The sequence below is a fragment of the Periplaneta americana genome, chromosome 7 (assembly GCF_040183065.1).
Source record: "Periplaneta americana isolate PAMFEO1 chromosome 7, P.americana_PAMFEO1_priV1, whole genome shotgun sequence".
NCBI lineage: Eukaryota > Metazoa > Arthropoda > Insecta > Blattodea > Blattidae > Periplaneta > Periplaneta americana.
Window position 1 is genome coordinate 67,808,889 of NC_091123.1, and position 27,747 is coordinate 67,836,635.

The following is a 27,747-nucleotide window of genomic DNA, read 5'->3' on the forward strand; positions in this document are numbered from 1 at the left end:
TAGGATACATGCTAAGAAATAAACGTGAAGTTCTGTCTACATTAATAATAAGATTATTAGAACGACATAATTTTTAAGTTCACAAATACTATTAATTAATTTTTAGTTTGCGCAATAACTAGATGCGAAACAGGAACAAGATAAAGTTAAACTTCTATCAAGATTAATCCCTTCAGACCTGAATTTATGTTTTAAAAAATTGAAAAAAAAAAAAAAAAAAAAAACTGGTCACATAATCATTCTCGGGATCCAAAATTCCCGAATCAAGTCTTCACAGAAAATCAAAATTTAGGAACAATTCCCAAAATTTTAAATTTTATTTTTAATTCAGGTATAGAAATATTTAAAAAATAATATTCTCCATTTCTATCACACTGAATTTTTCAAAATATTTAAAAGTATCGAAAACATTCCAAAAAAGAAAAAAAGAAACAATGTACAGTATAATGTAGGAACATCAGGCCTGAAGGGGTTAAGCAAACTAACACTTCAATATTATTTATTTATGCAGTGATAAGAGAAGTTGTGAAACAAATATAAAGAAAACTCGTGAACTGAATATAATTTATTAAAGTAATAACTATAGGATTGATAGAATTCTGAAAAAAAAAAAAGTTTTAACTTCAAGTTTTATATTCGTATGGAGTGGAAGGCACACAGGTATGCATGGGATAATTTTGATTGTGCTACTAAAGCCCCTTGAGTCTTGGTGTTACCTGAACCCCGAAAGACACAAACCCCTATAAGGAAGAACATACTGTTTTATCGTCGTTAAAATCAACATATTTTCACACAATTTGAACGCAGAAACTATCAAGAAATCTCTACTAACTAATTTCAAGAATTAAGAAGAATTGCCTGTTCAAGATGGTATGAACATGCAATAATTTAACATTAATATTTCTCAAAGCCAAAGCCTTATATTTCTAGAGGTAAATAATCTTAAACCCTCGGTTTCCTGCTACTGCAATGCGGACCAGGAATATTTCTGGAGTAATAGTTCATGCTAATTCAATTATTAGACCTAATAAAGAAGATGTAAGCCGCAAGGTCTTATCTTGTTGGCGAAACGTTTAGTCCACCATCATTAATTCCATTGTCTGGAATCCTGATGTTCGACTGGGTTAGTTAAAGGGTCTCACCCCATGGGCTGCAGGTCGTTGTCGGCGTCAATGCCTTCCCACCACATGGGCCCCTCTTGTTCCTAGAAAATTTCAGAAATGTGGAACAATAAATGGTAAAACTTTAATCGACGATGGTGAAGTTTTAAGGGCTCTTTGTCTCACTTTAGAACAAAAATAAAGTTGTTGTTGTTTTCTAATGCCAGGCGTTTGACAATAAAGTCATTTGACCTCTTGCAGTCCAATATTTTTCAAAGATATTATCATGACCAGCCAATGAAGCACAGATTATGAGGTGTTCCGAATCCATTTCTTGGTTTGAGTTGCACAATGGGCAGTTAGGGGACTGATATATTCCAATTCTATGCAGGTGTTTAGCCAATCATGGCCTGTTGCCAATCTAAATGCAGCTACAGACGATTTTCGTGGTAAATCAGGAATTAACTGTGGATTTTGATGCAGAGAGTTCCATTTTTTCCCTTGGGATTGTGTTATCGAATTTTGTTTGTTGAAGTCTATGTATGTAGATTTAATAAAAATAAAGTGAGATATCCCATGATACAGATTGACGCAATTAAATTCGTCTTATTCCTGAATGAGTGGATTCCATGAAAGATTGAGAGTTCATTTTCTCTGAAAATGTTCTCTTTCACAAAAAGATGTCTCTGTAAACCTACAATACTGCAAGAAACTTCGATAATCGAATCAGTGAATTACTTGAAGATTCCTGGAATTCTTTCGAAAGTTCTGAAAGACTTGTAAACACCGCCTAAAATTTGGAATGCAATTTAACACAGCTGGTGATAACCGGCGTAAATGGAGTAGGAAAAGGGACTCGTGTGCTGGGATGTGAGTTTGATTACACTCCGGCTGATTGATTATAATTATGTGCACATATTTTTTTCTTTTCACGCTATTGGAGGCAATGCCGAAAATGCAGTACACACAGTGCAACTTTCCACATACAAACGTGGAAAGATAAAATGCATACACTTTCTTTTTCCTTTCTGGCAGCTTGTGAGTCTGTTATTTAACGAGATCACTTAGTGTCGACTGAATTGGTGGAATGGAGGTAATATTAAGGCAAAATGAATTGATGATGAGCTACGGGATTACGTGACCCAAGCAAGTGATTAGACCAAGTGGGACGCAAGTAGTAATGGAATTCAACACATTTCAATTTCTCAGTCCAGAGCGAACAGCGGATCAGTATACACGTGTGCGGAGGGAGTTCGGCAGTGAAGAAATATTGTATAGAGGCATTGACACTGACATCGAAGATTAGGATGTTACTGTTCATAACAAATCCTGTATCTGAAAAGTCGTAGTTATGTATACCTAAAAGGGGTAGCTTACCAATGCAGAGCTGTAGTGTAGCTCCACATCAACATAATATATGTGCAGCATAACTGTACAGGGTGGCTGATATGACGACACAACTTATCCTACTTTCGTAATTGAAGGTCAAGAATTAACTCAACCCAAACCCAGTCCCTGCTCATCTCCACTTTCATCCCAGTGCAAAAGCCTCCTACACTCGGTGTAACATAAAGTTAATTAAATTATTTTCTTAAATTCTGCTCATTTTTAATCAATAAATATTTGCTCAAATTAAATTTGAGTGTGTGTAATCGAGAGACAATAAATTAATATAAAATTCTGGAGCAGGACAATAAAGATAATTCAAAATATTACTTAGACTTTACTGTTTTCAGTTAAGGATGGCATTTGAACCAAAAAAATACAGACGTGGTAGAAAAACTGTACTAGAGCCTTAGACCTGCGTAAAATAAATAGGCCTACCATACATTTGAGTTTTCAGGCTTTCATGGTGACTGTGAGCAGAATTAGGTGCTTCTGGGTATTTCACCGTGTCTTGGAACTTGACATCTCCAAAATTTTGGAAATACATACAGGTTCCATCATCAGGGCAGATAGGGTGGCTTACTTTGTTGGGCCGTTATGCCAGGCTCAGTTGTCCGGGTTAGCCTGGTATAATGAGCCCAACCTATCTGCCCTGATGTTGAAACCTGTATCTAGTTCTTGAATGTTCCAAATCTCAAGTTCCAGGACATGGTGAAATACTAAAAAGCCTAATTCTGAATATTAGACAGCTCATAAATTAAAAGACAAACTAAATATAAGCTTATTTCGTAACACCACTGAAATATTTTATTATATTTATTTCATCAGCATTTTAAACACCTTAAAAATAGAATGCTTAGAGAGATGAATAAATACAAAACATTCATCAAAGCACATTGATACTGCCCGCAGTGCAAACAAGGGGCTTATAATGCTGACATCATATTGAATGAGCATTGCGAAGCACGTTGGCTTATTTGAGACCCATATGCCCGTGTCTGTTACATGCTATGATCACAAGAAAAATGGGAGACAAGAGTTGGACTAAATAAATCTTACATTCGTCTCCAGCTCAGACTGAGTGCTGCAAAATAATAAATGTCTTCATAGGTAGAAGAACAATGCACATTTCGATAGTTCCTGGCACATTATGGCATCACTGTGAATCAGTAGCAGCTCGTGCCTGAAAAAGTAGGTGAAGCACAAAATTGTTGCAAGGTTTTCAAAGCCCATGTAGCTAGTTGCATTGATAATAATCGGAACTCTATGCAACTAAAGTAATTCCCTCCCATAAATTTCCATTATATTCAATCGTGGAAAGTGATTCCATTGTATTTATTTCTGCCAGCTATCAGTGCACTTAACAGTACATGTAAATTAAGATATGCTTATTGCTTACCTATCTTTTGTACACTAAGTTGATCCTCCATTCCTTCAGGGCTGGAACCTGTTAATAACGTTCTCATGGAAGGGCTGTGATTCCAATCTCTTGTCCAACACATCTTTTTGGAGCGAAATATTCCCTAACACCGACAGTCTCTTCTGTGACATTGAGTTTCTCTGTTTTGTTTTTATTCGTTTTAAATACAAGAAGCTCCTCTCGACGGATACGCTAGTAGATGGTAGTATTAAAATGAGGGAATTTAACTTATACATTTCTCCAAATACATCTTTGTTGACATCGTTGTCATGAAGAAGTCTAGCACTTTCTTAACTGATATATTCCTTTATTCACTATTCTGGTACAAAAGCTCAAGTTTAGTTTCCAGAACCTGCGTCTTTTTTTTAATATGCTGAAATAGCTAGCTTGCAGTGAAGAAAGTGGATCATGTGGAAAGTTTCTACTATAAGTGTCAAATTTGGATGCATCAGCCAGGCTGACAAAACGAAGTTATACATCTTGATTACACAACTTTTAACACTATATGACTTCGGAAAACATATTATGTGTCTTTCTCGTGTTAAATTTACATTACCTCGTTAACAGGTTTCAGCCTGTTATCGGTCATCTTCAGAACTGGTTGTAGCTGGTCTTGGCACCTTTTGTTTGTGTTTCCTGTGGGGGTGTGTTTGTGTAGTGTAATGTAAACTGCAACACCTGCAACAACTTCTACATAGGACAGACAGGCAGTCACTTCAAACATGTTACAAAGAACACATCACAGCCATAACAAAACTACAAAACACTTCCATATATGCAGAACACATCACAAATGCTAACCACACCTACAGAGACATGAACACACATGTAAATTCTACACATTTAACTAAAAAGCCAGAAACTAAGCACACTAAAACAATACGAAATATATAGGCACACAAAAACACATCCAAATGAAATTCTCAACACACAACTCAATTTCAGAACACACACACTCTTTGACTCCACACTACACTATACAAACACACCCCCACAGGAAACACAAACAAAAGGTGCCAAGACCAGCTACAACCAGTTCTGAAGATGGCCAATAACAGGCTGAAACATGTTAACGAGGTAATGTAAATTTAACATGAGAAAGACACACAATACATTTTCTGAAGAAACAAAGTTTTTCTAAATCCCCAAATCTTTCATCGATCTGCATGATGATGTCAAGGATCTCAAAGAACAATATCTTGTAATGACGATCATGTTCTACATCACTTTTTCCACTGTAGCAGCAGTCAGTCTGTACTTCCTCCCTGAGAATTCACTTCTACTTTTCTCTACGTTCAAAATTCTAGCATGGTGCAGTATCTGAAATTTCCACGAGTAAGCGAAGAAGCGCTTTCGTCATGGCCCCGAAATGATAATTCCTGCTTGCTTAAATACAAAGCAGCATCAATGACTGACCGCATAACATGTCTGTTTACACGAACAATTTCAATATACTGCACTAACAATAGCCTAGCATTTTCTTTCAGAACATTCCCAATAGTGTTCACATTCTTCTGTAAATGTTTGAACTGCAGCACGCACTTTAAATGTTCTGCCGAATTTTCATGTTTTTGTAGAGCATGACTAACATTATTTTAGAAAATCACTGAATCCGGTTTCATTCCACACGTCTTTTAACTCCAATAGTAGGCATGACTAACAAAATAGTATGCAAATCTAAACAAAATAGTAATAGTAATAGAAAATTAAACAAAATAGTATTTCAATGTAGTGGCTCCCACACTACCACTCACTGATGCTTGCAGTACCATGAAGTTTTAAAATTAAGTTCGTATGATTCACCAGCTTGTGAGTTTAACTTTTTACAGTTTATGTCTAAAATTGGTTGAGTTCTGTCTAGAAACAATAGATAGCTCTTATCCTGCTCACACCAGTGATTAAACGAGGTATGAATTAATGTACATACTGTGTGATTGAATGGATTCATTTTGACATTGCAACATAACAATACAAAAACTTACATAGTAGTTCCTAACACACTTATTAGAGATTTATTAAAAACTGAAACGCACTTAATGTCTTCACCTAATAAAGTAATAAGTAAAATAAATGATATTTTAAAAATTATCACAACTGAATAGCGAGAGTCGAGAACTGACATAAAAAACAATGAAAAACAGACTGAGGTACTGAGGAAAGGCAAAAATTCATTCATAACTTGCACTAACAAGGCTGTGTTCAGAACATTAAACTTTCTTTCCATTGCTTTTATAGTATTAATTTTCAGTGGAATTTTCCTATGAGGTACAGTAAAATTGTAGCCAGAAGAATAAAAAATGAAGCAGCACAAAAATTAAAATCATAAAACATAATAGGACCTATATAGAAAGAAGACTTGACAAAGCAGAATTTTAAGGAAAGTTTTCTTTAGGATGGGCCATGTTGCTGGACAGACAAGTAGTCGTAAATCTCCGTGTCACCCATTATAAAAAGCGCATCGACTGGGCCGAAGACCAAATGCGTGTTCGTCACAGCAACACCCATTTTTTGAAGAATATGGAAGTGCGGGGGGAAATGACTCAGTCATTGTCATAGCAACCACCCTAACACATAGGAACAAAATAATATTTTAAATTTGAGAATCAGTGCCTTGTTGCTGCCGCTCGAGGAACTGAGATGTGAAAGTTACACAACAGCGGGAATATTTAAACAGACTGGTGATACTGTACTTGAGATTTACTGATTTATAGTGCTTTAGTTTTTAAAATTAAATAATTTAATATATGAAATATAAATCAAATGGCTCGCAAAATAACAAGTGAAATGTTCTTCACCTTCTTCATTTGAATAACCGCTACTGTTGTGAATGAAACTGCCAACCAACTTACCACGAAAGGATGTGCAATAACTACAGAATTTCAACATCTCACTCAACCAGAGAAATTCACCACAACTCAAGAACTAACAATGACCACGAACTTTAGCTAGAGAACAATGTGTGACAGTATTTTTAATGATCAATTGATCAGCCCAAACATATTCCATGGAGAAACAATGACACAACATTTCGACTCATTTTGTAACACAGTTACCTTGACAAAATATTTAAACAAAACTGGAACCCTATCTCATTGAACTGTGTACTAAGCATGAAGAATGATCATGCAACGGGCTTAAACCACTGAGCAAACTGTGTAGTTCCTACTAACAACACTAAAATTCAACATTAGAAGTAGGCCTACTTAATGTATTAATATACTTTAATGATCAGTCTATTATCCCAGCAGCAACGGCAGCATGCAGAATCCTTAATAAACATTTATACAAGATTATAATGCTTATTTCATCCAAATGTTTAACAGCAATAACAGAAAGTATCGTTATCTATAGCAGTAGTAATAATACTTAATGATGCTTTAAACTTACAGATGTCATTCAATATACTAAGTCAGATTAATTCAATTTAGAAGTATAAACAAGTCATCAATTTACTGAGTAGAAGGTATAAGTACCGGTATGCAGAAATTTTGTTAATTCTGTTCTAACATTTTCTCTCGATTTTCAAAGCTTTGAGATAGTTAGGCAGTGAATAGTGAACTTCTTTTTTATAATAGCTGAGACTAACAGAGGGTAGATGGATGTCTGATTTGTGTCTTGTATTAAAATTATGAATTATTTAATTAGTACTACATGTATTTTGGTTTTTAACACAAAACATTACAAAGGAAAGAATGTACTCACAAGGCAAAGTCAATATTTATAAATTTTTAAAATCTTTTCACATGGTGTCCTTTTATGCATCACTATCGTTATACCAGTACCTTTCTTTTGTAAAACAAAAATATGTTCAGCTTCAGATGAGAATATTAATCCACATTTCATTACACAACGGAAATATGCAAAGTATAAAACTTTAGGAATGTTTATATCACTAACAGAAAATATGGATCTTAATGCTTCAACAAGGAGAGCTTAATTTAGGAGTAATATATTACATGTGGGTTTTCCAGTTTGATTGTCCTTATAGATTGTTTGAGATCAATACCGTTTAATCTAATCTTGTAGAAAAACTGAGCACTATTACATGTAGCTACTGGTACACTAAATTTGACTACAATGGAATTATCAACATTAAGTGCTAGTCTATTTACATTAAACAATACACTCATTAGATTTAACACTATTAGATGTGTTAATAAGGTGATTGTATCGTAATCACACTTTTGACATCTGCAAATAAGATTACCTGGGATAATTTATGTATGGTTGAGATTAAATCATTGATGTAAATTAAAAACAATAATGGACTCAAAATTGATTTCAAGGACTGAGCAGATAGAAATTATTCAAAGATGAGCACTGCAAAGCCATTAACCTTTAAGAGATAAATGTTAAAACAGTATTATAGTCATGACTTGATATGTTACAAATTGTGTATTATTTATAAAGTATGTTGATATTCTTCAATTTTATGTAACATTAAGAACATTAGATTAAATAAAATAATTTTAAATTTTTTCTATTGTAAAGTTTCTTTCTTGAAAGGAGCAAACTCAGTTCTACTACAATCAACTAGATCCAAAGTATGAGCATGGTCAAGGACAATGAATTTTGAAGAATGAAACTTTGTATCTAATGGCAAGCAACTAATCACTACGATGGGAACACTATATAAAACCACATAGGGGTTAAGTAAAAAAATTATAGCTTTAAAACATAAAAACAAAAGAACTGACAGTGTTATCTCAATTACCAGCAGCGGCAGCAGCAGCAAGTGTGCATGTCTCGTAACCTGCATATTTATTCACCATAAATTTTCACACAATGGATTCTGAATAGACAAAATCTGTCTACTTATATATTTTTACTACCCACAATGTCAAAACACCTCTGATTGAGGTTCTGGTTGATGTATACTGTACATCTATTATCAGGCAGTACATCTCACTTGACGATAGGTGTCAGAGGAAGAACAATACAGTAATTATTATTTGTATACATTTTAAGTCCGATTAGTGAAATATGTTACTAGTCAATGATGTATGAAATGAAGAGGGAAAGGAACTGGCCATCCTACCCCATTATCTCATAGCTTAGTTACCTCATGAGTGTTACCTTACTGGTGTCACTTATGGGGCTCCAACCTGTCCTCGGACAGTTGACTAAACTGACAACAATGTAACAAAATTGAAATTAATTCTCCAGAAAAACATCAAAGGAGGTACATCTCTCTTTCTCTCCACTACTAAATACCAACATAATAAGCGAGAGGTCCAAAACGAATTACTAGGGAAATGGTCTGCTTCCCTAGTATTGCGTCCTGAACCTCTCGTCTGTTTAACAAGAAGGGAGTAAAGGCAGATGTGCCTCCTTCGGTGTAATTCTTTTAGAGAATTACCAAATTCATTTCCTGTCATCAGTACATTTTAGAACCATGTACGAAGTATCAAGGAATATGTTTCCAGAAAACCTCAAGTAGGTCTAATTTATTCAAAATTTGGTTATTTGTATGTTTGCGACAAAACTCACTACTTTCTTTTAAGTAGCCTTACAAACTCAAGAATAAATAAAAAATATAAACGCAATTTCAGTTCATAACACTTTGGGCCATAAGCTATTCCCATACTAGTCGGATGATCGTTCACCTTTTCCTGTCATCAGTACATTTCAGAACCATGTACGAAGTATCAAGGAATATGTTTCCAGAAAACCTCAAGTAGATCTAATTTATTCAAAATTTGGTTATTTGTATGTTTGCGACAAAACTCACTACTTTCTTTTAAGTAGCCTTACAAACTCAAGAATAAATAAAAAATATAAACGCAATTTCAGTTCATAACACTTTGGGCCATAAGCTATCCCCATACTAGTCGGATGATCGTTCACCTTTGCCAGCAGTCAGCCTTGATCCTCTACAGGCTGTTGTGCCACACGTTTATTAATTTTTAAACTTGAAGCTCAGGTTGTAAATAGACAATACGAGGGGCACAAATGACATTCTAAACTCCAACATACAGATGAAACTATCTTAAATGTAAAAAATATGCACAGTTTAAAACGTACTGTTGCACTACACAATGAAAAGTCAGAAAGAACAATGAGAATGAATGGCCCTAAAAGAACCAACCAAACAATGAATTCACATATTATTTAATTATATTTTACAAAATATGGTCAGTAACAAGAATGTGTACTTCAACATGTCATACGAAGACTGCACTGTAACACAAGGGGCCACAGAACAATAACAAGCTTGTCTCCTTCCACCCATTCTTTTTAATAATTCTATTCATGAAGTCACAAGGGAATTGTATAGGCCTACAGAAAAGGAGACTTATGCCAAAAGAATTCTTAAGCATACTTATGGCTTTTAGAGAACTGGAGGTTCATTGCCACCCTCACATAAGCTCGCATCGGTCCCTATCCTGAGCAAGATTAATCCATTCAATACCATCATATCCCACCTCTCTCAAATCCATTTTTATATTGTCATGTGAGTGCAAGAACTAGGTAACTTGATTTTTCATATTTTGTGACATTGCCTATTTACTTATTTATTGCACTAAGGAATATGTCTCGTTTTCATTTACCTATTTGTTATATTGGAAAATAGATGCCGCTGGTATCGTTTGATCAGTTACCAAGTTCTTGCATTACATTTTATTCGATTCTTGCTATGCTATAAAAAAGGTAGCTAAAAAACGCTAATTTCGAGTTACCTAGTTCTAGCATTCACACAACGATATTATCCTCCCATCTATGTCTTGGTCTCGCCAAAGGTCTTTTTCCCTCCAGTCTCCCAACTAACCATACATATCCATGAACTCATTATTATATCTTCTTCATCAGTTGACGCCATCATGAACCGCTATCAATATCTTCCTCAAAATCTTTCTTTCAAAAACTGCTAGCCTGTTGCACGTTTCAACATTTAACGTTCATGTTTCTGCACCATATAAAACAACTGGTCTTATTAAGGTTTTATATACAGTACGTTCTTTTCCACCTTTTCAAAGAATAAATTTAAATTTCCAATTTGTATATTTCCATTTCGTACTACAGTATATTCCAGTCACGAAACATAAACATATATACTTTATCTTTTCGGGATTTACTTCCAAACCTATCTCTTTACTATGAGCACAATTCAGGAACTAGAAAAGAGCAGTCTAAAACCATCATTGAATACACTTAAAAAATCGCGTTCTTTCTTTTTGATGCAAATAACCCACAGTAGGATTAGTTGAGGGCTGGATAATGGAGATCCTATTGTACTCTCCAATGACATAGTGAGCCTTAGTGCTTCCGACTGACTAAAGTTTGTGCTATCAATGAAGAACAAAGAAGTTACAGTAAAGAGACAAATTCTCGATGAATAAAACCTTTACTACATTTGAAGCAAATCAGCAACCCCCCGTTTTGCAGTGTAGGCTTTCACGACCGGAGTCTATAGATCTAGATTCATTTTCCGTGGTGAGAGGCCGTGGTCTATTGGTTGGTTTTATACCAGACATTTTGTCTGCAACTGTGGCAGACATCTTCAGTGGAGTGGTATCCAAGGTCGCAAGACTCTTCTCGGCGTACCTGAGGCAACCACAGTTTCTTTGCATTCCCATTCCGTAATTCAGTACTCTGTTTCAGAGCTATCTGTTCCAATAAATCGATTCCAAGAATTTTGTTTTCTTGGAGCATTTTCTGTGATATCTAAGGCATGTCCAATACAGTCACACATGATCTGTCAAGCTGTGGAGAACAAACCGTGTACAATCTGGATATTTTTCCTTTACATGTTTGACACCAACTGCCAAGTGTGAGTTGTTACTGTACTTATAGTTTATACTGTCCTCTGTTTTTATTGTGATTTCAAATCATTCCATTGTTCCTATAAGGGGTCACTGGGACTGAGTTTAGAAACTTTTAAAATTTTTTATAAATTGCTTCCAAATTCGTTGTGTTTCTTGTGTCTGTACATTTAAATGATAGTAACAAATTTCATAAAGTTTCAGTTAGTTCCTTAGGTAATAATGTTCACTTATTTTAATTAAATTATGTATAAATTCAAAACATTCCTCACAGCTTCAGATTTTTTACTTGCATTTTTTAAATTACATCTCATGATTAGGAAAACTGTGCATGAATTTTTAGATTTGAGTATTGATTAATGAGATAAAAATTTTAATAGAAATCATAATTTTTACTCGATAATATTCTTTGATGCACTGGTAGAGAAGTATTGGGAAGCAAGAGAGAAGATGATGGCCATCCAAATTCCATCATTCTTGCTGAGATGAACTATTTTTGTACTCTTCTCACTGTTTATTTATTTACTTATCTCACACTATTGCATGTTGCCTTTATCAGGCTGAAGATAAACTCTACAGCCCTGCATAAATAAAAGTAAATAAAAAAATAAAAAATATTCTTTGATTTTTTTAAAGTTAAAAATCTATATGATGAAAAGTTTATAATGAAGAGCTGATTTCATGCACAACTTTGTGTACTGTACCCACTGGAGCATGCTGAAAAGTTTCATATAAATCAGAGCAAATAGAAGCCTCTAGGGACCTTTTATTGATCACAAACGTAGTTCTGAGAAAACCCAAGTTTTACTGGCTGTGACAGTTTAAAAGAGCTGTGCATAGCATTTTAAAAATGGCTGTCAGACGTTTAAAAATGACAGATGAAGGCTAAGTATAGGACAGAATATTAAACAAATATATTTGCCTTTTTGGTAAAAAAAAGTTCGTCCAAATGTTCCAAGTACTAGATCACACAGTGCGGCAACTGAAACACGGGACTAGTGTTACGAGGCATCAACTGGTGCTGTCATCTACCAGAGGTGAATATGAATCCAAAGTGAGATTGTTCTTAAAAGTGCTACACTGAAGGTCATCATAAACTGACACCATTTGAGAAGGAAATGTGTGAGAAGAACTATAGGTCTCTCTCATATACTGTGTGTGTGTGTGTGTGTGTGTGCGTGCGTGCGTGCGTGTGTGTGTGTGTGTGTGTGTGTGTGTGTGTGCGTGCGTGTCATAAAGCAAGAATGAAACAAAGAAAGGACATAAAATTTACAGTTCAGCTGGGCAGAAGTGTCATACAGGCCCTATTGTATGTCAAAAGCAGTTAATTTTGTCAATGTGAGTTGAACTTCAAAGCAAACAACAGTTGGCTACAACGTTTTAAGGTCAGACATGGGATTACTTTCATTAAAGTGGCAGCTGTAGAAGAAAAATCAAACACAGTGCTGGTAATCAAATGTTATTTCACATTATGTAATGTTTCATAGCTATTTCTACTGTACTCTCTCTTTCACAATAGAAAATTTGGGAAAAATTTCATAATCCTTCAATACAACAATAAACCTAATATAATACAATTTTTCTAGTCCCCAGAAAACTGTTGTATTGAGATGGCGAAGAATCGGCAGAACAGAGATAAATTCTCTCTTTTCTCTGTGGCTTAGTGGATAAAGCACCAGCACATGAAGCTGGAAACCCGAGTTCGAGTCTTGGTGCCAGAGAGAATTTTTTTTCCATTGTACCAATTCTTTACCATATGGAGATGCAGAATTACTGCACTGAAACTCCATATTTACTTCGGTACATCATAGTAATATGTTGTATGAGGTTCGGCTGTATAAAAAATAAATAAGGCTGTAAGTTATTTTGTATGACAGCAAGGGAGCTGTGCACAAAATGCTTGTGACCGGTGACCAGACAGTTACTATTATCTGGAAACTTTGAGATTCCATTGTGTACAGTGTAAGTGTCAAGAAGAAAACAGTTTGTTCCTATTGCCTGACTACACAATACGTCACAAGGCTTGCATTACTAGGAAGTTTCTGATCAGCACAAAAAAAATATGTGTTGTCTCATCTATTGTAGTCAGGTAATCACCGATCTTAGCACCATGCGACTTATTTTTGTTCCCAGAAATCAAAGTAACCTTGGAAAGGTGTTATTTTGATGTGGTAAAGCTTGAATAGAATTCCATACATGGCCTTCCACCATTCCTTTCAATTGCTTCACGATCATTGTCTGCAGTGTGTAGGTGAAGGAGAAAGAAGAACTTAGTAAACAATGCTTAGATTGTTCATACATGGAATCTTCACTTTTTAGTCCCTTTTTCCAGATGTTGCACTGAGTGGAACAATCTTCACAACTAATTAGAAAATCGGTGGTTTTTTATTATACATAACAGAGAAATGCTACAAATGAAAGATATACTTTAAAAAGTTAAAGTACCATCTTTTTCATCCACTAGAACCAGTGCATCCAGGCCCTTCATGTGATATGTTGACTGTTTCAGAGGGTTATCATCTGGACACCATCTGCAAATGGAAGTACAAGAAGTAATGAAAATTTAAGACAAAATATAATAACAGTAGTGGCTCGTGGGTGTTGAATTCAGAGGGGCTGTATACATTATAAATCATGCAACTTCCTTATTTAAAGATTAGTTCCATTCGCCTTGTCTTGTAGGTTGCAGACTTTTGAATCACCTTCTTATTAATATCGTTTAACATAGTCTTTTCAATGGACAACATGGCTAATGTGATCAGTCCCTCTTCTTTCATCGTATTTCTAAGACAGGATTTTACTCTTTTCATATGAGGCGCCTGAGATCAAAATGGGCTATGTGACTTTTTTTTTGGAAAATGAATTACTGACGTCATGGGCAAGTTTGGGTTGAAGACTTTATACAGAGAAAGGTTCAGTTTCAAAATGGTTTATTTTAGACGTATAAAATGCATGGAGAAAATCAGTACATAGATCAAAATGGGATATATTATTATTAATGAATTAATCAAAATGGGATATGCCAACCATTATTTGAACAGAACAAAATGGGCCATATTTCATATTGTTACGTTATATTTCCAGAGCACATGAAACAGAATGGTCAATGTTTGCCAAAGTTTGTGTGGTTATAGTTTTTCCACCAGATTTTTCAGAAAGCCAACATGGTTGAGGCTTTAGTTACACAGTAATTATACGTCTACACTTCCTTCTCATTTATAAGGCCAGGACTGCATTGCTATGAAAAATATTGATGAAAGCTAATGTAATAAGCATTATTTTATGAATTACGATAATACTACGTCAGATGGAATATTACAGTCCATCTTGAGTCTTGTGTACACTACTTTTAACACTTTATTATAGAAGATTGATAAATGGGCAACTTACAGTGTTATATATTTAAGCACGTGTTAAAAGAATTATCCTTGCAGGAAATGACTGCTCTCTGGACCAAAATGATCGTATTTTAATTATTTAAATACAATTTCAATTAAGTAACATATTAAACAATTTATCCTCCTATCAAACACGGATGTTCCCTGGACCAAATGTCCTATTTTAATGATGTAATTACTTCATATTTATTTCTAACAATTGCAGTGAAGCGCACAGGTATGACTAGTTTTTAATATTTTTCAAAATGTGGAAACAGTAATGGTAGGCTTAATGATATTGAGGGTCCCAATTATTTATTTTTATCTAAAAATAAACTATTTGAATTAGTTGGGAGGCTGGGATGTAAGTGTGGAGGCAGAGCAAATCTTGAAATAAGTTCTTCTCGTGGTTATAGTCACACACTGGTTTTATATGCGAAGATTGTGGCTTTGGAGGAAATGTTACTTCATCAAGTAGAGTAAAGTGTGATGATACTTCAAGCTTTGCTTTTGATGTCAAACGCAGGATTGTACGAGCATTTTCCGAAATTGGAAAAAGTTACATGGTACAAGAAAGTTTCGCAATGGTCATGGATATGAACCCATTGTCTGAAACTGCATACAATGATCATCTAAGTAAAATATGTGTTACTGCTACACACACTAGTACAGATGTTCTAGCTTATCCTAGACAAGAAGTGCTTGATACCCACAAGCTACATAATATTATGGTCAGTTTCGATGGTACTTGGAACAAACGAGGCCATACCTCAAATTTTGGTGTCGGTTGTGTGACTGATGTAGTCACAGGATATGTGACAGATTTTGTTGTTTTATCGAAAACAGCCAAAGATGTTCAGTAGCAAAGAAAAGCTTCATGAGAACAGTGCAGAATTTCACTTTTGGTTTGAAGGCCATAAACCAGATTGTATCATAAACTATATTGGTTCCTCTCCTGCCATGGAACGAGAAGCTGCTGTACGCTTGTGGACAAGATCTGTTGGCCATGGATTTAGATATACAACAATACTCAGTGATGGGGATTCCAAAACGTTCAAAGAACTGGTCGGGCTAAATGTATCTGGAGACAGTCACCCCATTGAGAAAGAGGAATGGGTGAACCATGTTCTGAAATGAATGGGCACTGCTTTACATCAACTTATTAGTGAGACAAAGAAGGGCACCACTTTAGGCCCGGTTCACACGAACGGAATGTCTGTGGAACGGCAGTCGCGCGGCGGCCGCACCATTCTGAGGCCACACGAGCAGATGAAAGATGGACGGAAGGATTTGAGATGGACAGTCACCATAGATGCTAATCACTGTGCAATACTAGTGTACTTCGAAATGCAGTTATTGATAAGCAAAGTAAAGATGAAGACATTGAGTACATCCAATAGTCAACAGTCCTTTATTACAAGGAACTTTTCATGTATTGTTTAACTAGTTGCACAAGGAGGAATCAGTTTATTTTAATTAACTTCAAAATGACATTTCCCAGCTTCGATGAATTTTATTGTATCATACTCTGAAAAATGCATTCAGAAAGAATATATTAACGTACGACTGGCTATACCTCCAATAGAATGCTTTCTAAAACATTTATGGCAAATTAATGTCAATAGTTGTATGCATTTAATTGTGGAAGTGAATAAGTTGTTGTTGCAATGTCAGGACGATCAGCGAGTTTTTCATGTGGGAGTAATGAAGTAGCTGTTTCAGGTCATTGCGGATTGTAGGTGAAACTTAAGAAAATGTAAGGTTTGTCATGCTTTGAACAAAAGACTTAGCATCTTGGTATAGCTGCTGCATGTTTCGTGAACTACCCTGAAATGTAGAGGGCAGAATCACTTTTTCCCACTAAGATATCTTGCTGAGGTGATCAAGAGAATATAAAATCTTGTAGGCCTCTTATTTTAGCAGTAAGTAATACCTTTTGGTCTTTTCTTAGGAATTGTAATTTTTGCGCTTCCTCCAGACAATACTGATCTACCAAATACTGCTGGATTAATTTGTGTAACAATGAATGTTATCCCGTATATTTTCTGTAATATAGGCTGTTGTGAGGAATCTATTGCTGAGATGCGGAAAATGAGGCGAATGATTTGTCAGAGTTGTAGAATCTTATATTCGCCCTAAATAAAATTGTCCATCGTAAATCGTTAGCAGTGTCAGTGTTTCAGTCGTTGCTGGTTGCGGGATATAAACTTACTCATCACGGTAGCAAGAAGTGAAATGGCATTCTATTTTCCCTACAACAAAATATGCTTGGCAGCGATCACAAATCTAATCTATTAAACCAAAGAAATATTAAATTAATTTTTATGCAGTTTAAAGATGCAGCTAAAATAGGAAGCATGACTCAGTTACTACCAAGGAAAATTAGAGAATCAGAATCATAATTATACATATCTATACCACACAGCCATTGAATACTGTATATGAAAAAACCCACACTACTTGATTAATAACTATAAAAGTATTTCATTTTTAATAACAATATAGTTACCTTACATAAGTTTTATAGTTTTCAGTAACATATATAGCCGTTACTCTTTAAATTATAAAAATGAAGATCTAATATAAAATATTCTCCCTGCGTCTACTTACTTAAAGCCCCAAAAGGATTCACTTTCATATTATCAGTATATCATTATGTGTTGCATTAACTATAATAATATTTCATTTTAATGGTAATAATGTCATAAAACATTCTTAAGTTTTGTAGTTCTTAATATCCAATACATAGCTGTACTCAGAAAACTACAGACCAGAGAATCAGACCTGTAAATTATTTTTTTATAGGTTATCAAAAAATTACACAAATGAAGATAGACATATTGAATTATGATGTGAAATAATCTGAGCCATCTGAACTCTATGTCAGCAATCCTGTAGGTCATGGCCTCCGTGTAATAGTCTATTGTTTGTTGTAGTCTGTGTTTTGTTTTATTCTGATATGCAATTAATTAGTTCTCAAAACTGACGAAAGACGGATTTTGGAAAATAGGAAAATGATGTAGGAAAATTGAAATTTCACTGAAAACTACTATTTTTCTGAAAAACTTTGGGTTCCAAGCTTCAAAATGAGGGGTCATTTATTAAAATCCGTTCAGCCGTTTTCCCGTAATTTCCATTACCAGTTCAAATTATATATACAGATATATCAGCTCCCTGTGCCTGATTGTTATACTACAATTGAAATTTTCTTCCTACATTCAATTTACCTTCCCAGTCACCATCCTGTAATTCTCTCGCTTCCATTACGCCAATAAACACTCTTTAATCAAAGCTTGATTAACTTTGTGGTTCCGATAGCTTAAATAATTTTACTTACAAGTTTTTATTTCCTTCATAACTTATGTTTAATACAAATTTATATTTGAAATAACGTTTTCACTGATGTGATTATTATTAGGTCCTAACAGAGACGTACGCAAAGAGTGGAGGGGGTTCGAACCCCCTTTAAACTAAAAAAAGACATATTTAGATCTGAGTATTTTTAATCCATAATCGTATTCTTTCTAATTTTTCACGTCAGAGTAACAAAAACTACATCGACATAAGGTATAGTCCTCCTACCCCTCCTTCAATATAATCCCTGTGCTTGATGCTTCGCCACATTCGAATTATAACAATGCTATATTTATTATACCGCCTAGTACCGACCTTGTAATAAAATGAATCTGACACAATATGAAATTTAACTCGTTGAACATACTGAAAAGTTTGTTTTGACAGTTCTGCAGTGCAGACGTTAAATATTGTGCATTGTCGATTTTAAAATCATTTTCAGAGCGGTATTCATCCGTTCCTTAGTTATTATGAAAAGTTCGTTTAACATTTTGTGCATTTGACAGTTCATATCTTTAATACAGTATAAACTTCTTATGTAAGTATAATAATGACACAAGTATTTTTATTATACAAAATTAAACAGAAGTTAAAATTTGTTAACAATTGACTATGAAAAAATCACGTTACAGAGATTTTATAAAGATATTCATGAATATGTTCTAGTAGAATAGTACAGTATTAATAAATAATACCAACATAATATTAATAATAATAATAATAATAATAATAATAATAATAATAATAACAATAATAATAACAACAAAGCACAAAATTTAGAATACCGATGAAGAAAAATAAAAAAGGTAAACTTTCAAATTCTAAATGAGACAGTACAGTAAGTGAACAGCTTCAAATACTTGGAGTGTAGGCTACTATAAGTAGTAACATGAACTGCTGCCATGAGGTCAAAAGAAGGATAATAATGGCTCATGAAGCTTTTAATAGAAAAAGGAGCATCTTCTGCGGATCCCTGGAAAAATAACTAAGGAACAGACTAGTGAAGTGCTTTACATGGAGATGGCATTGTACGAGGCAGAAACATGGACATTACGACGAAGTGAAGAGAAGTGAATAGAACCATTTCAAATGTGGATATGGAGAAGAATGGAGCGTGTGAAATGGACAAACAGTATAAGAAATGAAGTTATATTGGAAAGAGTGGGTGAAGAAAGAATGATACTGAAACTGATCAGGAAGAAAAAAAGGAATTGGTTGGGTCACTGGCTGAGAACAAACTGTCTGCTAAAGGATGTACTGGAAGGAATAGTGAACGGGAGAAGAGTTCGGGGCAGAAGAAGATATCAGATGATAGACGACATTAAGATATGTGGATCATATGTGGAGACTAAGAGTAAGGCAGAAAATAGGAACGATTGGAGAAAGCTGGGTTTGCAGTGAAAGATCTGCCCTTGGACAGAACAATGAATGAATGAATGAGTCATAGTTTGATGGCATTGTGGTTCTGATAACTTAAATAATCTTTCTTACAAGTTTTTATTTCCGTGAATAACTCCTGTTTAATACAATTTTATATCATTTGAACTAACGTCTTCACTTATGTCGGGCGTCATCAGGTCCTAACACTGCCGTACGTAAGAGGGGGTTACGGGATTTACCCCCCCCTTTGAACTTAAAAAATGGCATATTTAGATTTGAGTATTATTTGTATCCATAATCGTTTTCATTTGTCTAATTTTTCACTGCCAGAGTAACAAAATCTACATCGACATAAGACATAGCCCTCCTAACCCTTGTTCAATATAATCCCTGTGTTTGATGCCGCGGCACGTACGAATTATAATCATGCTATCTTTATTACAAAGAGACCTACAGCCTAATAAAATAAAGCCAACACAATATGAAATCTAACTTCTTGTGAAACATATTGAAAAGCTTGTTTTGTCAGTTTTACAGTGCAGATGTTAAATATTGTGCATTGCTGATTTTAAATTAATCTTAAGAGTGGTATTCACCTGTTCGTTAGTTAGAGTTCTGACTTTATTGTGAAACGTTCGTTTAACGTTATGTGCATTTGACAGTTCATATCTTTAGTTTAAACTTTTTATGTAAGTGTAATAATAACACAAGTATTTTTTATTATACAAAATTAAACAGAAGTTGAAATTTGTTAAAAATTGGATAAATGTGAAAAAATTACGATTCAAAGATTTTATAAGGATATTCAAGAATATGTTCTATTAAAACAGTACAATATTAATAAACAAATACCTTACTTACTTATAGCTTTTAAAGAACCCGGAGGTTCATTGCCGCCTTCGCATAAGCCCGCCATCGATCCCTATCCTGAGCAAGATTAATCCAGTCTCTACCATCATATCCCACCTCCCTCAAATTCATCCCATCTACGTCTCGGCCTCCCCAAAGGTCTTATTCCTTCCGGTTTACCAACTAACACACTATATGCATTTCTGGATTCAGCCATAAGTGCTACATAATAAAAATAAATAATACTGTAACATAATAATAATAATAATAATAATAATAATAATAATACATAACATTTAAAATAACGATAATGTAAATTATAAACAATTTTCATAATGACCGTTATAAACATCTGTTGGTGACAAATCGTTGCCTTGGAATAAAATAGTCACAACTCAAAAATCACCATTTTTTTATTTTCCCATAATTTTAATTTTATGTGGAAAACCGTCACAAATTAAATTCTTTTACTTTCTGAAAAAATAAAATAATTACACTCTAATAAAATGAAAGCTTCGCCTTTAATTCACCTAAAATGATCTCCCAATTACTGAGGAAAGACCGTCATATTACGAGTAGAAAAGGGTCTAATAAAAGAGATTTATTATTATCATAATACTCAGAGATTAAAGTCTAACGTAGCACATAGTATCTTCATTTTCCACATAAAACAGTTTTGTTGTAGGTTAATTTTCGGATTCATATCAGGGTTTATGTAACGCCTAATTTTTTTTAATGTTTCTCCTGAAAAGAATTTTAATAATTTGTTACTAGATGTGATTTTAGTCAGTTTGTAAAATATTTTTGGTCCAGGGAAAATATACATCTTTTTATGACTATACAACAATGGCTGACTTAATGGCTTATGCAACGAGAACCGGGTACTAGGAAACTTCCGAAATTAGTAATAAGTATAAGTACATATTTTTACTTCAATTTCAATCTCATATCCCAAAGAAAACACCACGCCATCAGTTCATTATTAAGCTTGCATATTCTGCCCTCCCAAGCCAAAAGGGCGTATCTCAATGATTTTCTGAAAATCAGTTTTTGAAATAATTGGATAGTTCAGATGCTAATATATCTATTTCCTAAAGGAAATGGCCGTTTCTCAATAAATTGTGCCTTTAAGATGTGATTTAATGAAAGCCGTATCTCAAAATTAATATGAATTCCTAAGCGAATTTGGCGGAAGTTCATTTTTCTAAGCAAAAAGGCCGTTTCTCAGGCATACGTTCTTTTCGCTTAGTATTTCCTATTTGCCATTCTAGTCAAATTAGACGTAACTGCATTAGTAACAAATCCTTCAGCATGTAATCGCCACTACCCGAATACTCATTTCTCATAGTTTAAACATAGTTCTTATAATTAATTCATTGTTGATCATGAAAATTAATATGCAAGGTGTGTTCCAATTAATTTTTCTAGCTTATTATTGAAAACATGTCAATTTTCATTTTCCTGTTTGTTGTTATGTAGCCAAAACACAGAATATTGATTCTACTCAACCTTATTTTAGAAACACCATTATAATCACCATGTAAGTAAAATAATTTATATTTTTATCACTATTGAACTGATAGTTCATATGCACATATGTTTTAGAGACAACGAAATGGACAATGAAATTATTCGTAGACACATAAATTCATTTAATCCTACCATATCACATTAGTACATTACCGGAGGGAACATGCATCTAATCGTCTTTATTTACCAAGTGATATAACGCTGACTGCCATGCACCATGATTTTTTTACTCAGAATGTTAATTAAAAATGTTCATATGAAAAGTACAGAACGGTAGCCAGTGAAATGGACATATCTTTTGATAAACTGTGAAATCTTCAATGCCACACAAAGGAAAATTTGGACACTAATTTTTAAACTTGTAAAATGTGGAAAACATATTGAGAGAGCATCAAAATCTCGGGCCAAATATAGAGAAGATGCTGAAAAAATTGAAGAGATTAACAAAATAATTTATTATGCAGATCTTCATAGAGTTATCTTGTTGCCAAGACTAGACACATTTAAGGTAGCTATATTCACAAGTGTTTGACTGTCTACATGAGAGCTTCGTTCCTGTTGGGGGTGGGGAACAAAACAAAAAATGTGCAAGCCGTTTGCAGCTGTCCGGCACGAGGCTCTCTTTAAAAGGAGCAAAGAAGAAATAGTAAGCACTTTCTACAATTTTTTCAAGTACAAGAGAGATTGTTCAAAATTACTCTATGGTTGGACAACTGCACGGTCCACAACAAAAATTGGACATTCTTTTCATTTTTGATTTACATTGTTAATTCAAATGAAGTAAGTACTAATGAAATTTTGATAAGTTATTTTGAACCAGGCCATTCTTTAATGGCTTCTGATCCTTTCATCACAAAGTAGAACAGTCAGTGAAAAGACGTGGATATAAAGTATATGATTTTGCAGACTTTGTAGATGCAGTAAAATCAGCATCTTACCAGACTGAGGTACTGCCAGTGGAGCTTCAGTATTTTTTTCATTTGGTCTGACTACTCATCACAATATAAATTGAAGCTGATTAGTTTATTGATTACTTTTTGTAAGGCTAAAGATACTATCAATGTAAATTCCAACTTATCATGTCATACACAGTCTCTTTGTTTGGAATATCACTTTCTTTATGAATGATGTGTTTCATCCACTTAATACAGTATGATATTATACTACTATGCAATTTAAATGAATATTCCTTCTTAACTCTCTACTATGTTATTAAGATTTAAGACACAAGTACAATATTAAGAAATCAGTGTTAGTACTTCTGTTTTACAGACAATATAGATAACATTAAACAGAAAGAAGCCATATAAAAATAACGACATAAAATTTCACGTTCCGTTCGAAGTTTGTGCACCACTGTTTTCTTAATCCAACAGGTTGCTTATTCATATACACAACCCTTCCTCTTTCCATACTTAGCGCTTGCTGTCCGCATACGACATCAAGGTCAGAAAAATGCGCTTGCTTTGACATCTCTGGGCTATGCTTTACAGAATTGCCCAGTGTTATTCATATTGTAAATTTGTGTACATCACACTGTTTAACATGAATATTGGAATAAGCTTACTCCCGTCTTTCTGTATTTCGACGGCTTAGTGTCAAAGGACACTAAGTCCAAAAATCGACTTTTTGAGTTATTTATAGTATCATATTGTACAAAGTAGCCTTTATATAGTGTGAAAGTAATATGTCTCTACAAATAATAGTTTTATTTATTTTTTTTTTTTTTGAGATAGTGTTGTGTTAATTTAGACAGATGCTGAGTGTCAAACAACACTATCTAGACTTAGTTTTCTTTGACAGTAACAAAATATAGACTAGAAGAACACTAAGTCGAGATAGTGTTCTTTGTCACTAAATTATTTAACATTTCTAAGATTTTATTGTTGACACTGCCTCAGAACATACAACGAAGAATGTAATACAGTCACCATACTGTTCATTGTTAGAGAATTTATAATTTTTTAATTAATAGAACAAGAATTCTTAAATCAATCCAGTTTGTAAGAAGTTTACAGTTTGTAAGAGACGCAGCACAGGATTGCTCTGATAATTTGATACTTTTTTATTAGAGCTAAGAAATACTCAGATCGAATATTAGGGGCAGGTTAATGGTGAAGTTGGCTTTAGCGACATATAAAATTTCGCAAGGAATGAGTGATGAAGCTAATAAGAGCATAGCTGTTAGTAGTCCATGTCCAACGCTGGATAACAGGAAAGCCCACAAGTCCTTAAATAGTGGAAAGAAATTGCTGGTAAAAAAAGTTCTAGACAAAGATTGTACAAAATGTCTTCTTAAATGCAACCTCTCATTTAGTGCTAAAGACAAACATGAAATTCATAAACAATATTGGAATATTGAGAATAACAATTTGAAGCGGCAATTTTTTTATGGGCCTTACAGAAGTGAAGGAAATCCAAATCCAAAAAGGATGAATCTAGAAGGCGAAACACCAGTTCTTGCCTGGTGAAAAATAAAGAAAACATATGGATATGCAGGGGTTTTTTTTCTCGCCATCTTTGACATATCCAACACAATAATAGAACATATTTTGAAAAAAGTGACAATAACATAGTGAAAACTGATCGAAGAGGAAAGCATGAACACGGAGTAAAGAAATCTGAAAATACTCGTGAATGTATAGTGAACCACACTGCATCATTTTCAAGAGTACTGTCCAACAAGAGTACAAGAAACGAACTGCAAGAGAATATCTGTCTTGTGATTTAAATTTACAAAAATATGTATGAATTGTATAAAGAAAAATTCAGATTTTGAACCGATTTCTATATCTGGACTGTATACCTTAATCAAGGTAACAGGGCTGATGAATCGGTATTAAATTATAAAACATAGGCAGCACAATAAGTCTAAGGTTGCAGTGCGTCCGGAGCAATGACGGGCCTAAATGTTGGGGGGGGGGGACACAGGAATGCTAATGTTAAAGCAGAAAAACCTTTCATATTATCGTCATATTTTCAAAAATAATTTTAATATAACTTTTCATAATTCCAGAAAGGATCAATGAAAGTAAGAAGATAGAGACGGAGGAAGTTCATCAGTCCCACATTGAAAGAAGGAAGCAGCTCGTCAAGTAACAAAAAGATTACAAAATTTAGAGCATCAGTAAATGATCTTTACTTTTTTAAATTTGATTTGAACCTGTGCGCAATGGTCCAGATGTTAAAATGGAATGAGTGTTTTATAAACGTGGATTACCTGTACATAATTTGACCAAGTATGGATGTAGCCAACAGAACAGCAGGAAATTTTTTATGGAACGAGAAAATTGCAGAAAGGGGAGCTGCAGAGGTACCATCATGTCTCATTGCTCAAATGAAAAAACTGCATAATGGTAAAAGGTTCTGCTTCATGTCCGATACCTGTGGAGGACTTTGCTTATATCAACCATGCTCCTCTACGCTGTGAATGTTTTGGACGTACCTCAAATTGAACTTTATTTTTAACTAAGAAATTCACAAATGGACACAGTCCACACGCACATTGAAAAAAAACAGCAAAATATACAGAAATATTTGATCCATCAGAGTGGTATACTATAGTTAGAGCTGTATCAAAAATAGAAGTGGAACAGAGTAATGTAATGATGTAAGAGAAATTCAGAAGACATTAATAAAGAACAAGAAAGTTGACACTAATGGAAACATTGTAGATGGCTGGATATAGTGTGGTTCCAGTATCGGAAAAGTGACAGTGAACATGTATTTTTTTTAAATACAATTATGATGAAGAATTCCATAAATTCAAGGTACAGAGGAAGATTACACGTGGATTTAGGCTGGATAATCTTCAACTTAAACCAAAGGATCATGGTGCACTGAAAATATACAAGATTAGAAAATGAATAATGTATTGCAACTGTGTAAACAGAACATTATACCAGGAAATTACCATTTCCTTTACAACAGTTTAAAAATGAACAGGAAATCGTAGAAGAAGATACTCAAAATGAAGAGCAATAAGTGATTATAAAATCAAGAAGAAATTTTAAATTTTTATATGAGAGGTATGGATATTGATACTATTCAAAACAAATACTGAATAAAATCAAATATAATCCTATTCAGATTATAATTTTATTCAATGTCATTTAGGGTATAAATTCTGAGTTAAGTGTGTATTTTCGTTTTATTACGTGCAGACAGACTTTTAAATCAACTGAATTTGTAGGCTTTGCTATTTTTAAAAATAAATTGATAATTAGTTAAATAACTTTTTCATCGAAACTCCTCATCAGCTGTGGTAAATTAAAGTAGTGTAACATTAGCAACTATTTAAAAACACTGTTGTTCTAAAATGCAATGTAAATTGAAGATAACTTTTACTCTTTTATTATTTTATAAATGCACTGTTAAAATTATTATTTCAGATAATAGTATAAATTAATGTAATAATGATAACATTATGCTTTTATGCTTTATAAATAATATTAACTGGCACTGTTATAATAATGCAGATATGTTTTGAGTTTAGATAATATTCCTTTATGAAGAAGAAGAAATATGATAATTGCAGCTCTCCACAATAAGTTAAATTTATTAATTTGGATTGTCAAATAGATCTATAATTTTTTACTAGAGTGTTTGAATTCAATATTTTGGCATTTATTTTTAACACTATCTACTAAATTGAATGCTTCGTGTCAGTAACAAAGAACACTATCTCCAAAATATGTTAATTTTTAAGTCAATATTAAATATTTCTAGAAAATATGTATTGTATTGTCTTTAAGGTTATATCCTATATATATATGGTTTAAATTTTATCAACATATCTCTTAAATTAAAGCAGTAACATAAGAAAATATACACAATTGAACTGTTTTTTGCCTCTCCTGTAAAGTTGTGATTTTGGAGTTAGTGTTCTTTGACATTATTGTTGTACACACCAGGTCGAATTATGTTTCTAATTGTTTCAATACATACTATGAAAGGTATTAAAATTGGTGAAGTTCCTATGTTTTGTCATCAGAAGGAATTGCTAAATTACTATAATTTGGTTTAAGAGACCATTACTTGTTTTCAATCCTCTGATGATTCGCGTAGAAAAAACATAGCTAAGCAGACCGAACAGGCGCTACTAAGAGCGAACAGCCCGTCTCAATAAAATCGTAATGAAACAGAAGCGCTACGCATTCTCATACACACTGAGTACTTATTCTTCTCGAAATTATTTCATGGAGCGAGTCTTGATGGAAGTCCACTAGTAAGTAGGCAACAGTTTCGCACGACTGTCCACAAGTAGCATATTACAGGGGCACTTGTTTACTGCACATGCACAGTGTGTGGTAAGCGAAACTAGAACAATAAGGGAGTTCCAATTTTTTTTTTCCGTATCTATACAGTACATACTCGTAGATCTGTGATTAATACTTTTGTACGCGGTCTGTAACAGTTGGTTTTGCCTAAATCCCAAAAGACACAAAACCTATACGAAAGAACATAGTGTTCTATCTTCGTTAAAATTGCCCGTTCAAGACGTTATAAAAATGCAATCATTTAACTAGAACAATGGTGGGCATTCCTGCGGTCGCAGTGACGTCAGACCTCAGCGAAGCATCAAACTT

The 27,747-nt window shown here is 33.9% G+C and overlaps 1 long non-coding RNA gene across 1 annotated transcript in view; it reads right to left on the reverse strand.

Annotated features, from left to right (window-relative positions):
* The window catches only part of LOC138703186 (uncharacterized), a 54,130-nt gene that overhangs the window by 24,842 nt on the left and 1,541 nt on the right, over positions 1 to 27,747 (reverse strand). The window contains exon 2 of the long non-coding RNA XR_011332997.1: positions 14,115 to 14,200. This is a non-coding gene — a long non-coding RNA (uncharacterized lncRNA). The remainder of the gene's footprint in view (positions 1 to 14,114; positions 14,201 to 27,747) is intronic.